We start from the raw sequence: 14,109 nt of genomic DNA, 5'->3' as shown, positions 1-14,109 counted from the left end.
TTGATTTCCAGTTCTGTGGTAGAACTCTAAAATTTATAACCCCTAAATTCATTTATGGCTCCCAAATTCATATTTTCAGCCTCACTCATTTTTCTAAAATGCCCCAATCAAACACGCCCCAGACTGAACCACGAATCCCCTTCACCACTTCACATAACCCACCTCTTCCTTAGTGTTCACGCTTTTACCACATGGAACCCATTCATTCAGTTGATCAGGCCACAAATCTTGGAATTGTCCATAGCTTTTCTTCCCTTCATACTCCTCATTCAAGTTAACATAAAATCCTGTTGGATTTACTTTTAACCCATATCACAATTTCACCACCTCCCACCACCTTCATCGCTACTGTCTTAGTACCAGCCACCATTTTCTATCCTCTGGATCATGCTAATAGATTCCCAACTGATCTCTTTCATTCCTCTCTTGTTCTATTCTTTGTACGGCAGTCAGAGAGAACCTTTCAAAATGATTATGTTATTGCCTTGTTTGTATCCTTTCACACTTAGGGTAAAATCCTCAGGGTAAAACCCTCACCGTGGCGTATAAGGCTTCACGTGATCTGGTCTTCATCGGCCTCTCTGCTCACCTTCCTTCCTACTCTTCTTGATATTTCTTGAGTTTGCTCAGTACATTCCCACTTTAGGGCCTTGGCATTGGTGTCCCCCCGCTTCGGATCTTATTCATCTAGATATTATGATAGTTCTCTTCTTCAGTTCAGTTCACACGTATCTCTATTCAAACGTCGACTTTTCAGAGAGGACTTTCCTTACTGCTAAATTAAACTACTAAAGCAGTGTTCCCTCCCCATCTCTTTCTCTCAACCTTCTTGGCTTGCTTTGTTTCTTTCCACTTCTTATTACCCCCTGACACTGCCTGTGTGTGTGTGTGTGTGTGTGTGTGTGTGTGTTCATTGTGTATCTCTCCTATTAGGATGTAAGATTGAAAAGCACGTGGAATTTTGTCTCATTCACTTTTGTGTCCTCAGTGCCTAGAACAATGAGTGCCTGGCAAATTGTAAGTACTCTTCAAATCCGATATATATGAATGAATGTGATGATGGTAAAAAAAAGGAAATTTACAAGGGATGATAAGATCATACATGGATGTGACATAGAATGAGGTATCAGACAAGGAAGCAAATCTGTGTTCTGGTAAACATCTATAAATAGAAAAGGCAGCTGTGCAAATGTGGGTGACAGAGTTCTCTAATGCTCTCAAGACAGTTGCACACCCCTCCTTCTGAGCTGACCCATGTGGGGTAAACATAAAAGCTCTATTGAAGAAAAATGTTTCTCATGTATAGTTTGGTTTTGCTTTTTCCCAGAGAAATGTGACCAGCAATATCCCATTTATCTGTGTGACAGATCTGGTAGGTAGTTGGACACGAGAGATGAAAGGAAAGGAATAATACCAGTTTTGTCTTCGTGAAAAGGCAGTGAAATGGAGAGAAGTCTTGTGACATACCCAGCATGATAGCAGCAGAACTAGACGTGTAATTGATCCTCCTGATTTATTACTGATCTCTGCTTCCAGAACCTCAGGGGGGTGGGGGAGAGACGTTTCTGCAGATCTGTCCAGAGTGGATATGTTTTCTCTTATATCTCCTCAGCCCAAACCACCACCTGTAATTCTCATCATGACTCCCTTAAGTTCTAAAGTGTGGGAAGTAGCCAGGTATGAGGAGAGAGTAGGTGCTCTATACATATTTGTTGAATTGACAAATTAGTTGGTAAGAGCAAAGGGAGTAAGAAAGCAGGTTCTGTGGTGTGTGTTCACGTGTGCACAGGTGCAATTCCCAGTGATTTGGGCTATGTGAAGGAAAGGAATTTAGGAGCGCCTGGGTGCCTCAATCAGTTCAGCATCCGACTCTTGGTTTTGGCCCAGGTCATGATCTCACAGTTCATGAGATCTGTCCCCGTGTCAGGCTCTGCACTCACAGCGTGGAGCCTGCTTGGGATTCTGTCTCTCCGCCCCTCCCCCACACTCACATGTGCACTCTCTCTCTCCCCTCAAAATTAATAAACATTAAAAAAAAGAAAAGGGATTTGTAGCATAAACAGAATTGAAATCTATGGAATTGGGATGCAGGATTGAATGGAGAATTTACCTAAATTTCTTTGGCTTTTGCGTTTTTACTCTTAGTGACCTCTCAACTATCGGATTGCTCATATTTATGTCAAAGTATCTTTTAAAGTTTATAAACAAACTGTATTTGTCAGGTATAACTTTATTGATGTCAGATTTCATTGTGTAATGTGTAAATTCATTCATGTTCTCCCACTGCAGTACAGGTGTATGATAAGATCAAAATGACAGTGACAAACAGATGAGTTTGATGTGGCCTGCAGAATTCCTTCATTCCATCAGTGTAGGTATAGACAGTCACCGGTCTGATGCCCCAGCCACAACATGGCATCTGACATTTCTTTCCCTCAGACATTGGCCCTCAGGCTGTTGCTTTCTGTGTGCTTCTCTGTCTCAGTGTCTCCGTGTTTCTGCCCCGTTTCACTCCCAACTCTTCCAACCCTTGTTCTCTTCTGGCCATTTGCTCCCGGTGTCTGATGCACAATATGTTCTGTTCTTTCCTTTATGAGACCTACTGGAGTACCGTGGGGCCTATGGGCAGCGCTGGACCTCACAGTTCTGTAATAACCAGCTGTGGCACAAATACTGGAACCTTGTGTGTGAGAAATAACTCGGCCTTGTTTCCTACTCAGGAGGAAAGATGGGGGGTGATGGACGATAATGCTAAATGGCTACTAAAAAGCTATTCCCAACCCTCTTGTCCATTTGTACCCTTAACTCTACAGCCTGAAAAGCAAGATACTTCTCCATCTTTCCTTGCCTCTAGAGATGGCCCTGGGACACAAGGGGAGCGTGCTGGTGGAGAGAGAGGGGTGCTGAGAAAGATTCTGCTTTCCTAAAAAAAGGAAAGCAGTTGAGATCAATGTTGCCTGTTCGCCTCTCTCCCTTTCTTTCTTCCTCGAATGCAGAATTGATGGCTGGAGCCACAGTGTCATCCTGTAACTGTGAGAGAAAGGGCAGGAGAATCAGATACATCAACCGTGACAGCAGTGACCTAGAGAACCTAAGCTGGTGCTTCTTGTTAAGAGAGAAAAATAAGCTTTTATCTTTCAAGTGGCTGTCGGTGGTCTTCCTGTTATTTATGGGTGAATGTAAGTCTAGCCTATAAACAGGTACTTCCTCACCACATCACAGCCTCCTTTACAGAGAAAATCCAGAGCTTTGTAAGCAAAAGTCTAGGGCTTCTTGGTCACCATGGAAGAGCTAAGATGTTTTTATTTTTTAATGTAGCCTAATTGGAGGATAGGGCTGAATCATTCAAGAGAAGGGAGGGATCTAATCTGAGGAGAGAAGGAGAGTCCCAAGATTGGGAAGGGTGGGAAACTATCAGACCCCACAAATAGTGGGGCCTTGAGTGGCTCCCACACAGTGCCTTAGAGGGCTAGGACCTCAGATGGGTGTTACCAACGTCACCAAGTGCTGCCGTCCCAAGAGTAAAGGTAGGCTACTCTGTAGCTAAGTCTGGTTAGTAGAGAAGTTCATCATAAAGGATGTCTGTCTACCTGGCCGATGCCTGGAGACACCTGAGGAGGGACTGAAAATGGCGTCATGTGGTAAGTGGTAGAAGGAACACACGTAGCTGTGGCAACTGTGTAGACTCAGGGCCAGGCCTCCTGTTTACCTACAGGTTCGTACATTTTTGTGCAATCTCACTGTGGGTGGAGAAGGGATGGCAGTAATACCTGACCAGCGCTGGATTTTTGTCTGCCCTAATACATAGTGGATTGCGCTAGATTTAATTTTTTAACCTTTCTCTTTATATTTAGGGTGAGTTTTTTGTAACAGTATATTCTTGGGTACTGTTTTTCTATCGAATCTTTTCATTTATCCAAACAATTTTTTGTGATTTAACTAGTGTGTTTAGACGTTTGCATTTAATGTAGTTATGAGATGGGATTAAAATTTACCATTTTATAGTTGTTTTGTTCATTCCATCTCTTTCTGCCTCCTTTTGGATTATTGGAGTGTCTTGCTTGAGTTTTTTTGTTTTTTGGGTTTTTTTGGTTCCATTTTATATATACTGTAGACTTACTATTTTTTACCTCATTTTCAAAAAATTTTATTGCTTACCCTAGGATTTAAATATACATCCTTAACTCATCACAGTCCACCTTCAAATAATATTATAGTACTTTGTATATTGTTTAAGAGCCTTACAACAATATATTTCCACTTCTACCCATCCGTCCTTTCTACTATATGCTATAAAAACAAAACATATTGATACAACTGATCTTTGTTTTAGATAATCAGTTATCTTTTAGAGCAGCTAAGCTAAGGAAAAATAGAAATTTATATTTACCTTCATTTATACCAGAGATCTTCATTTCTTTGTGCAGCTCTATGTACAAAATAGTATATTTCTTTCCAAAGTTAATAGAAATATTTTCTTAAAATTGTATAGGGAAAACCATTACATCATCCAAGAGACTGTTTGTCAAGGGCCATAGGAGACAGGAAGTGATAGCAAAGTTTCTCCTTTTCAATGTGTACATGCATCAGATGGTTTGCTGTGCAATTGACCATTTTTCCTCTTTGGGAGAACTTTTCTGTATTTTTTGTAGTTGTGTATACAGTCTAAGCATGTATAGTCAAATCTCTATATAAAGTTCAAGCTTTAAGACTCTTTTGGACCACATGTCATCATTACTGCCACCGAGTATAGAAATGTTTCAAAACATGTATTTTGACTATATTGTGTAACTCTGCATTTGTGACCTATTTACATGTTGGTACCAATTTCCATTAAAATGATCTATGTATCAGGGGTGCCTGGGTGGCTCAGTCGATTGAGTATCTGACTCCTGCTTTCAGCTTAGGTCGTGATCCCAGGGTCTTGGGATCAGGCCCCACATGGGGCTCTGCACTGAGCATGGAACCTGCTTGGGATTCTCTATCTTCCTCTGTCCCTCCTCCACTTGCACACACACATGCCTATGCTTTCTCAAAACCAACCAATCAGCAAAGAATACAGCTAAGTAATATTTTTTTAACGGCCTGTGTATTAAACTAAACTAAAAGTCAGTTAAACAGGACAGAGATATTTTAAAGTCCTAAAAGCCCTGAGATCTACTGTTAGACATTTAGCCACTGAGAGATTTCAACACTGTTTCCAAATTTATAGCACTTGTTTTTTGAACTGCCACTAAGAAGTGCAATATGGGGAAAATGCAGTGGAGCTTCCAAAGGAGGCCCGAAGGAGTATCATCTCCAGCCTCTGTGTTCCTCAATTCTCTGGTAGATGGCAGATTCACTTCTTTGGAATATATTTGGGATAGAAAATGAAGAGCTCTTTACAGGCCTTATTTGTTACGGTGCAACGTTTGCAAATATGTAATTCACATTTTCTTGCATTTATTTGTCCTTTTTGTTTGTTTTCCTGTTGCTTTCGTATGTCTCGTATGTCATCAGTCTTACTTCAAAAGTAATACATAGCAGAAAAGGTATATACGCATTTTAAAGTAGCCATGTCCTGGGGTGCCTAGGCAGCTCAGTCGGTTAAGCATCCCACTTCGGCTCAGGTCATGATCTCATGGTTCGTGAGTTTGAGCCCTGCGTCCAGCTCTGTGCTGACAGCTCGGAGCCTAGAGCCTGCTTGCGATTCTGTGTCTCCCTCTCTCTCTCTGCCCCTCTCCTGGCGCGCGCGCTCTCTCTCTCTCTCTCTTTCTCTCTTAAAAATAAATAGCTCTCCCAAGACAGAGAAAGGGTCCAAGGAGCCGCCTCTGGAGCCAGAGCTGTCGTGTCCCCTCCTCTTTCACTTCCCGTCGCAAACAATAAAGGCTGTTCCTACAGTAAAAAAAAAAACAAGGGGGGATGGGGCACCGGTGGCTCAGAGGTTAAGGGTTGGACTCTTGGTTTCCACTCAGGTCATGAACTCTTGGTTTCTGACTTGGAGCCCTGCAGCGGTCTCTGTGCTGACAGTGCAGAGCCTGCTTGGAATTCTGTCGCCCTCTCTCTCTGCCCCTCCCCTGCTCGCTCTGTCTCTCTCTCAAAATAAATAACTAAACTTTAAAAAGTTAATGAACAAATAAACATTTTAAAATATAAATAAATAAATAAATAAATACATAAATAAATAAATAAAATACCCATGACCTGAATTCATGGTCCTATAAGCTGTCCAGATTTAAATGCATTTCTATCTCTTTGTTGTTTCCCTTTTGGGAGTTCTGTGTCAACGAAGCCAACATCCTGCATGTGGGTCTCGTAAGGCCTGTGTTCCAAGTCTTACCTCCTGAGCCCAGTCACCGGTCTTATCGAATCACCGCTTCTAACGACGTCTAGCCCAGGCTGCTCTAACGGAATAGCACACACGGGTGGCACAGGAACAGTATGCATTCATTTCTCACAGCTCTGGAGACAGCATCAGGGCGTCGGCATGGCTCTGGAGGGAGCCCCTTTCTGGGTTGCCCACGGCTGCCTTCTCACCGTGTCATCTCATGGCCGACCCGGCAGAGGAGGCAAGATCTCTCCTGGCTGTATAACGGCGCCAGTCCCGCTCACGAGGGCTCCACACCAATGACCACATCTAATTCCAATCACCTCCCGAAGGCCCTACCTCCCCAAACCCTCATATCGGGACGTAGATGGATGGGGGAAGGAGGGCACAAACCATGCTCCATAACAACAACAACAACAACAACAACAACAACAACAACAACAACAAAAAGCGACCTAAAACCTAACAGGTCAGAGCTCAGAACAAAAGATTAGCAGTGCCATAACACTGTCCAAACCACAGCTGTGACCTCCACAAGTAACAGGGCTATCCATCCACTCCAGCCCAGTGCATAGGGAAACTTCCAGTTGGTTCTTTTCCATCTCACCTTGGGAGGGGATATGCCACCTTTACAGTGGCAAAATGCTTTTTTTCTGATTGAAAAGACATTTTGGTTGCATATCCATTTTTATTTCCTGTTGGGGAATGTTCTCAAATGTGGGATAAGCTAAAAATTGTGGCAATGAGGATGAGGTCAATGCTCAGTTCTGCCTATTCTGTCCCCCTCTCCAAGCCGGCATATGGCATCTAAGGAGGCTTATCACATCTCAGCCTTGGGTCCTGAACGTTCATTCTGGGACTGTGTTGGCTGACGTGCAGTGGGAGAGGAGTGGCAATGTTTGCAGGAGAGTAGGCAAGAGAAGAGAGTGATACCTGCTCCTGAGAGAAGAGATCAGGGCTTGTCTGTGGGGCTGTCTGGAGAGGGGGTGGCTCTAACCTAATGACCCAGGGTTATCAGCTGCCTGGACCCTGGCTCTTTTCTTTTCTGAAGGTCCTGAATATGACCAGCCCAGGGCCCCCCAGCCTGGCTCACTGTGACTCCACTCTTTCCTGACAGGCTTTTCTCCCTCTCCGGATTGTATCTTAGGTCAAAAACGTACGGCACAGACCACATTGGCCCTTACCTCCCTGGATGCAAGGTTCCATCGCTCTATCCTGCCTCCACTTTCATTGTAAATAAAAACGTGTGTGTATATCTTCTTAATATACAAACTTGATTTGTATTTTCAACTTTAAAAATTTCATTCTCAAGAACAGGACTAGGTAAGCCTTGCTGAAGGCCCAGCTGACACTGACAAAAATGTAAAAAGGATTAGGATTAAGATTGGAGTTAAGCAGTTTTTCTAGAGCCAGAATATGGTGGTTGCACGCTCGTGTGTGACAGATGGGCACCGTGTGTGGGAAGAGCCAGGGAATACGTTCTGAAGATTTGGAGCCTTGGGTGATTGAAAGAACAAGAACTTTCTTGTCTGGCTAGACCCGGTTCACGGCCATTCACTGGGGAATTGGTCAGCAACACACAAGAGAGTCACGGTGTTAGAGAACGTGGAAGAGGCCAGCCGCTCCTGAGTCTGTAGCCCCTGCTCACATGGAATCTTCGCCCCCATCAGCAGCCCCCCTGGTTCTCCGTGCCTGGCCCCGAGCGGACAGCAACGACAGTGCACCCGTGAGAGGGCGGGACGGGGAACTGTCCTCCACAGTCACCAAGAAAGGGAACTCAAAGGCTGGGGCTTACCCCTGGGGTCACACTGCCACTCAGGTCACACAGAGACCTGCAGCTCCTGTCTGTTGGAACCAGTCACCCGACCCTCCTCCTTTTCTGGGTTCCTGGGCCACATAAGACGGCGTTTACCAGAAACACCGTTGAGCCGAGCAGACGGTTTACCTGGAAGTTTGTGAAGAGCTGAGTCCACAGCTCACAGCCGTAAGAAGCAGCTCTCCCCACAAACTGACGGTGGCCTTGAGCTCTACGGGCAGCAGCGTCCCCCTTGTGAATTAGGAGAATAGATCTCATTGCTCGTTGGGAAGAATTCCTCTCCTCTTTCCAGTTCTTACAGTCACAGCAGCTGTGTCACAGCAGCTGTGTCACAGCCTTTTGCCAATAGCTGCTGCGTGTCCCACACCATCAAGGTCCGTCGTCCTTGGGCCGCGGCCACCTCAGCCCCTGTCGCTGCTGGATTCACCATGAGAAGCTGCCGTGTCACTGCCTATCACCTAAGCTGCCACCGGTTCCATAGAGACCGCATCTGCCACTGTCCCCTCATCAGCAGCCGGGGGCCCTGCCATAGGTTGGCCTGTCACCAGGCTCCACTGTCATCGCTACAGCCTCTGCTGTCTGTTGCTTGTTTTCTCCCTGAGTAATAGAAAAGGAGAATGTTCTCTTTGTCCCTTTTCTAAGAGGAACATGAGGCTGTTCACGTTAGGAATTTTCTTGCACCGGCTGATTCCAGGTCTGCAGAGGGAGCAGATCGTTTACTGTAAGTAAATTACCTACTGGAAACTCTTAGAGCACAAACAAGGCAACTTGGGATACCAGTTTTGATGAGAATGATCTATACCTCAAAGGCAAATCATCTGTTAGAGTCTCCTGAAGCATGAGCTCTTTTCAGCTAACAAGGTTTGAAGCAGCCTGTCCAGAGGCAGAGGGTTGGTACGTGATGTTTCTTCACCAAACCCCTTCAGGAGGTGAGAGAGGCTGAGCGATGCCCCAGGGCCCAGGCTTTGATCAGCGCTAAAATTAATATTCTTTCACTTTAAAGACTTACCCAGTGAAGAATAATTTCTACAGCTCAGGTTGGGGGGTGTAGGGAAGGAAAGAAAAGAAATAGCTGATCGGCAGCCCTTCAAGCAGGGGCAGGATCATCAATGGATGGGCGTAGATATCGATTACTTGAGTAGGGATGCAGCCCTTTCTTTGGGCAGCCTCCTCCACATATCAGCCTGTAAAAGTCCTTAGCTTAGGGCTGTCAGTTTCACATAAAAGAAATCCTCCAGTCTGTGGTCTAGAGGGTATAATATAAGCTTGCCTCTAAGGATTCTGGGAGAGCCCACTAATTATTATTAAGACTTGAATTTGATACCCGCCAAACATGCCTTTTTCAGTATTCGGCTAGGCCTCCCCCTGTGAGGTTCGGTTTCTCTGGAGAGTGAGTTCCGCCCCAGCCTTCTGCAGAGGTGAGGGAGGGGTCCTAGGCTGGGGGAGCAGATGTTGAGTGTACCAGCTGCTCCTTTCTACCAGTTTCCTGTGTCTGGCCCAACCCTACATCCCTGCCTTCAAACGTTGCTGAAGACTGCATGCCTGAATCTTTCTGGAGCTCGAGGGCAGAAACTATTTCACTTCTTTTTATCTTCTCCCAATAGGCACTTAAATGACTTTAATGAGTTTTCAGGAGAAAAGACCTAAGTCGTTTCTTTTGTTCAGTCTATCATGTTTAACCAAAACCCCTCTTTCTTCCCCCACCCTGCACTTTGCTTTACAAAATTTCATCTTTAGCCTGTGTTTGTAACACACAAGAGAGTTGAGTATACTTTGCTTCGGAAATTGGAAATGGTGTCGCAAAATGTATAACATTCTCTATGGGCCCAAGGTGGTCAGGCAAGTCGACGCCTGTGGAAGGAAGTTACAGGAGATGTGGGGACCTCATGGGGGTGCGGCAGTGGATGCCAAGAGGAGAAGGAGGCTGGTGAGAAGACACCACACTAGATATTAAAGGGTATTTTATGCCATATTGACAAGTTGGACTTAAAATATATATAGGACCACCGGGTCACAATACAATGAGGTAGCCTAACATTTTAAGAGACACACATGAACTACCTCCTCAGCGACTGAGTGAACGGCCCCATGATGGTTTCCTCTCCCGTGATATTTGACAAGTAATTTCTTCAGCTCTTCCTCTTCCAAGACACCTCTTCATGACTGTATCAGTGTCTCGCGCTTCTGTGGTTTTTACTTGTCTGCATCTGAGGGTGACACTGAAGGATTAACTCATCTCCGCCATGCTAAGTACACTCTCCACACATCCCTGGATGACTGGGAAGCTGCACACATGCCCAGAGGAGACCCAGCAGAGCTCCGTAGAAAGCAACACCGAAGGACACGTGACAACCGGCTAAGCTTCGAATGTACTGCTGACCCGCCACATGGATGGATCAGTGGAGTGTGGAGGCCTCGCAGGCTCGGGGTGTTTGAAAACAACCTCTGCCCGGGTCACTGGCTGACTATTAAGCGATGCAGACATAAAAGGAAACCCTAGGAAATCAGGCCGCGGGAAATAAAAATTACAATTAAAAAAATCTCAGCAGACACGTCAGCAGCTGCGTACTGTGGGGGAAGGTAATTCCGCAGTACTACAAAAAAATACGTCAAAATTCATAGTTGCTACAACATTTAGTTAAAAGGTCCAGTTTTCTACAAAAAAATTATGAGATGTGGGAAGAAACAGGGAAGCGTGACTCATACTTGAGAGACAAAAGTATTTGATAGAAACTGACTTCTAGTCAGCCCAGATGTCGACTTTATCAGGAAAAGATCTCAAAGCAACTATGACAAATACGTTCAAATAATTAAAGGAAATATGACAATTCAACAGCTCAAGGATGTCAGAAGAGAAATAGAAACCACACACACACACACACACACACACACACACACACACACAGATTCTAGAGTTGAAAAAAACCACACTGACATTTTCCAAAAAATCACTAAATGGGTTCAACAACAGATTGGAGATGGCAGAAGGAGGTATCAGTGAGCTCCAAATAGAGCACTGGAAATTATTCAGTCTGAAGAGCAGAATGAAAAAAAGATTCAGGGAAAGTGAAGAGAGCCCCGAAGGCTTGTGAGACAAACATCAAACACGAAATAGGAATCCCAGAAAGAAACGAGAGACAAAATGGGGCAGGAAAACATATTCGAAGAAATAATGGCCAAAAACTTCTCAAATTTGATGGAAAACTTAACTCTGCAGATCCGAGAAGCTCAAATAATCATAAGTAGGATAAAATAGAAAAATGTCTATTACCTGGACAAAGAGAAACCCTTGAGGAAAAAAAAAAACATATATCTAAGATTCTCCCCTTGTCTGGGTGTGGACAGCTTGGTTTCATTTTATGTTTTAATGCTTATTTATTTTTTTTTTAATTTTTTTTTTAATGTTTATTTATTTTTGAGACAGAGAGAGACAGAGCATGAACGGGGGAGGGTCAGAGAGAGAGGGAGACACAGAATCAGAAGCAGGCTCCAGGCTCTGAGCCATCAGCCCAGAGCCCGATGCGGGGCTCGAACTCACGGACCGTGAGATTGTGACCTGAGCCGAAGTCGGACGCTTAACCGACGGAGCCATCCAGGCGCCCCAATGCTTATTTATTTTTGAGAGAGAGAGAGAGAGAGAGAGAGAGCATGAATGGGGGAGGGGCAGAGAGAGAGGGAGACAGAATCTGAAGCAGGCTCCAGGCTCTGACCTGCCAGCACAGAGCCCGACGCGGGGCTCAAACTCACGGACTGTGAGATCATGACCTGAGCTGAAATTGGACGCTCAACCACCCAGGCGCCCCTAGATTCAAAGACTCAAAACAGGTTGAAAGCAAAAGGATGGGAAGACGCAAACAAAGTGTATAGTAGCTAGGCCAGATATATTGTTCAAAAATACTCTAAGAAAACTATTTCTCATGACCTTTGATTGATAAGTCAGTCAAGATTTAATAATTGTAAACAGAGCTCTTTGGTCTGAGCCACGGAAAAAAGATGACGAAGGGGACATCAACATTTGGAAAGCACCGCAATAAGACGCATGCGTTTAGCCGCCGCTGTGGCTTGAAGGCCTACCGCCTTCAGAAGTCAACCTGTGGCAAATGTGGCTATCTTGCCAAGCGGAAGAGAAAGTATAACTGGAGTGCCAAGGCTAAAGGAAGAAATACCACTGGGACCGGTCAAATGAGGCACCTAAAAATTACACACCACAGATTCCGACCTGGATTCCATGAAGGAACAAGAGGGCAGCTGTTGCAGCATCCAGTTCATCTGAAGGATTTCAGTGATTAGTCACACAATAAATGTTCTGGTTTAAAAAAAATTGTAAAAGAATATCTAAAATCGGCTCCCAAAAACATGAAGTCAAAACTGACAGAACAGAAAGGAGAGGGAGTTCTGCCAGTTGCAGTTGGAGACTTCAGAGCTCCTCTTGTAGTGACCAGTGGAACAACTAGACAGAAAATTGGTGAAGACATAGAAGGTGTGAACAGAACAGCCACCCAACCTGGTCGTGTTGATATGTAGGGATCACCCTACAGATGTTGATGGAGACTATAATTTAGAAACTGCTGTATTTCCCCCAAAGGGTAAACCCAGCCCTAACAACCCACTTGAGACAGACCAATGAGGCAGAAAAGAAGGGATTAGAGCAAAGCAGGATTTCCAAGGGCCAGAGTCATGAAGACTAACCAGAATGGCAATGCTGAACATAAATGGAGCAGGATCCTGTCAGGTCAGCGAGGCAAATGCTTTTCCTACTTAGAAAGAGAGGCAAAGCTGGGCAGACAGAGTTGGGGCTGGGGGGAAGTGAGGCGAGGGGGTGGCATGAGAAGAAAAGCAGTTGAGCCCCAAGCTGCAGCTGACAATCCCAGGGCTGATCCCAGAGAATAGGCACGGAAGCAAGTGCCAGAAAGGAACCAAAAATCCTTCCTGAGATTCCACCAGAGATCGTTTGTTCCAAAGTAACACTGCACCAGAAATCTGAGGAGCTCCATCCAGCCTCGAACGCCATCAGGCCAGACGGCGTGGAGGCCAAGAAACAGCACCGGAGCTTGGCAAACTCTACAAACAGAGCCAAGCTAAGCAGCCTGGACCTCGGTGAGATTAGGATAAAAAAAAAAAAATCTATGTAAACCTATCCATTTCTCTGCTCTTATATTTGCTTGCTTTTCCTTCAGTGTTTTGTTTTGTTTTGATTTTTAATTCCAATCAGGTCCCAGCTGAACCAAGGGGGAAAGTGATTTCCCACACTTAAATCAGGGTAAATAATGGAAATGCTGCAGAAGCACACAGGGTGGCGATGGCCTTAGAGCCAGGGAATCGTTGGTGGCCGAGAGAAACGGTGGGGAGGGGTTCTGGACCGCAGGGCACACTCCTACCTTTCTTCCTAGGGATTTCTACCTTTCCTTTGTGCTTTCTCTGGAAGTTTGTGCTCACGCAGCGGCCTTGGGCGTGAGGCCTGTGACTTCCCATCGTCCGGCTGGAGAAACAAACAAAGGATTGCCTCTATGGAATTGTGGAATGTTTATTATTCTAAAGAAAAGCATCTGTCTTCTCTGGCAGGAAATCCTGCCGTCATATCTTAGAACGGCCCCTGAAATAAATAGTCTTCAGTGCCTTTATTTAGTTTTTTCCAGTTTTATTGACATACAGTTGACATATAACATTGGTGTTATGTTCAAGGTGTACAACAGGATCCTTTGAGATCTGTATATATTGTGAAATGATCGCTACAATTAGATTAGTGCCTCATATTAAGCCACAGGATATCTGGAAGCACAAGAAGGTAGGTGACCCACTGGGGGTGGGGCAGTGGCGGAGTTCATAAGCAGTGCCCACAATTGCTCAGGCTGTTAACATGGCCACGGAAGCAAACCCAGTCCCAGTCCTGGATCCTGCCCTGTCGTTTCTTCCTCCTCCTTCCCAGGGAGTGGGGTCTTGGAGATTCCAGCCTTGAGGAAAACACTGCGACTCAACCCCACAGATG

At 45.0% G+C, this 14,109-nt stretch overlaps 1 long non-coding RNA gene and 1 pseudogene across 1 annotated transcript in view; both read left to right on the top strand.

The window, feature by feature from the left end:
- LOC123600622 overlaps window positions 1–14,109 on the top strand; it is a 58,204-nt gene that overhangs the window by 35,838 nt on the left and 8,257 nt on the right. The window lies entirely within an intron of this gene.
- On the top strand, window positions 11,851–12,626 carry LOC123600621 (annotated as a pseudogene).

Source organism: Leopardus geoffroyi, chromosome D1 (assembly GCF_018350155.1).
Source record: "Leopardus geoffroyi isolate Oge1 chromosome D1, O.geoffroyi_Oge1_pat1.0, whole genome shotgun sequence".
Classification (NCBI taxonomy): Eukaryota; Metazoa; Chordata; class Mammalia; order Carnivora; family Felidae; genus Leopardus; species Leopardus geoffroyi.
This window is presented reverse-complemented; position numbering and strand designations above follow the sequence as displayed.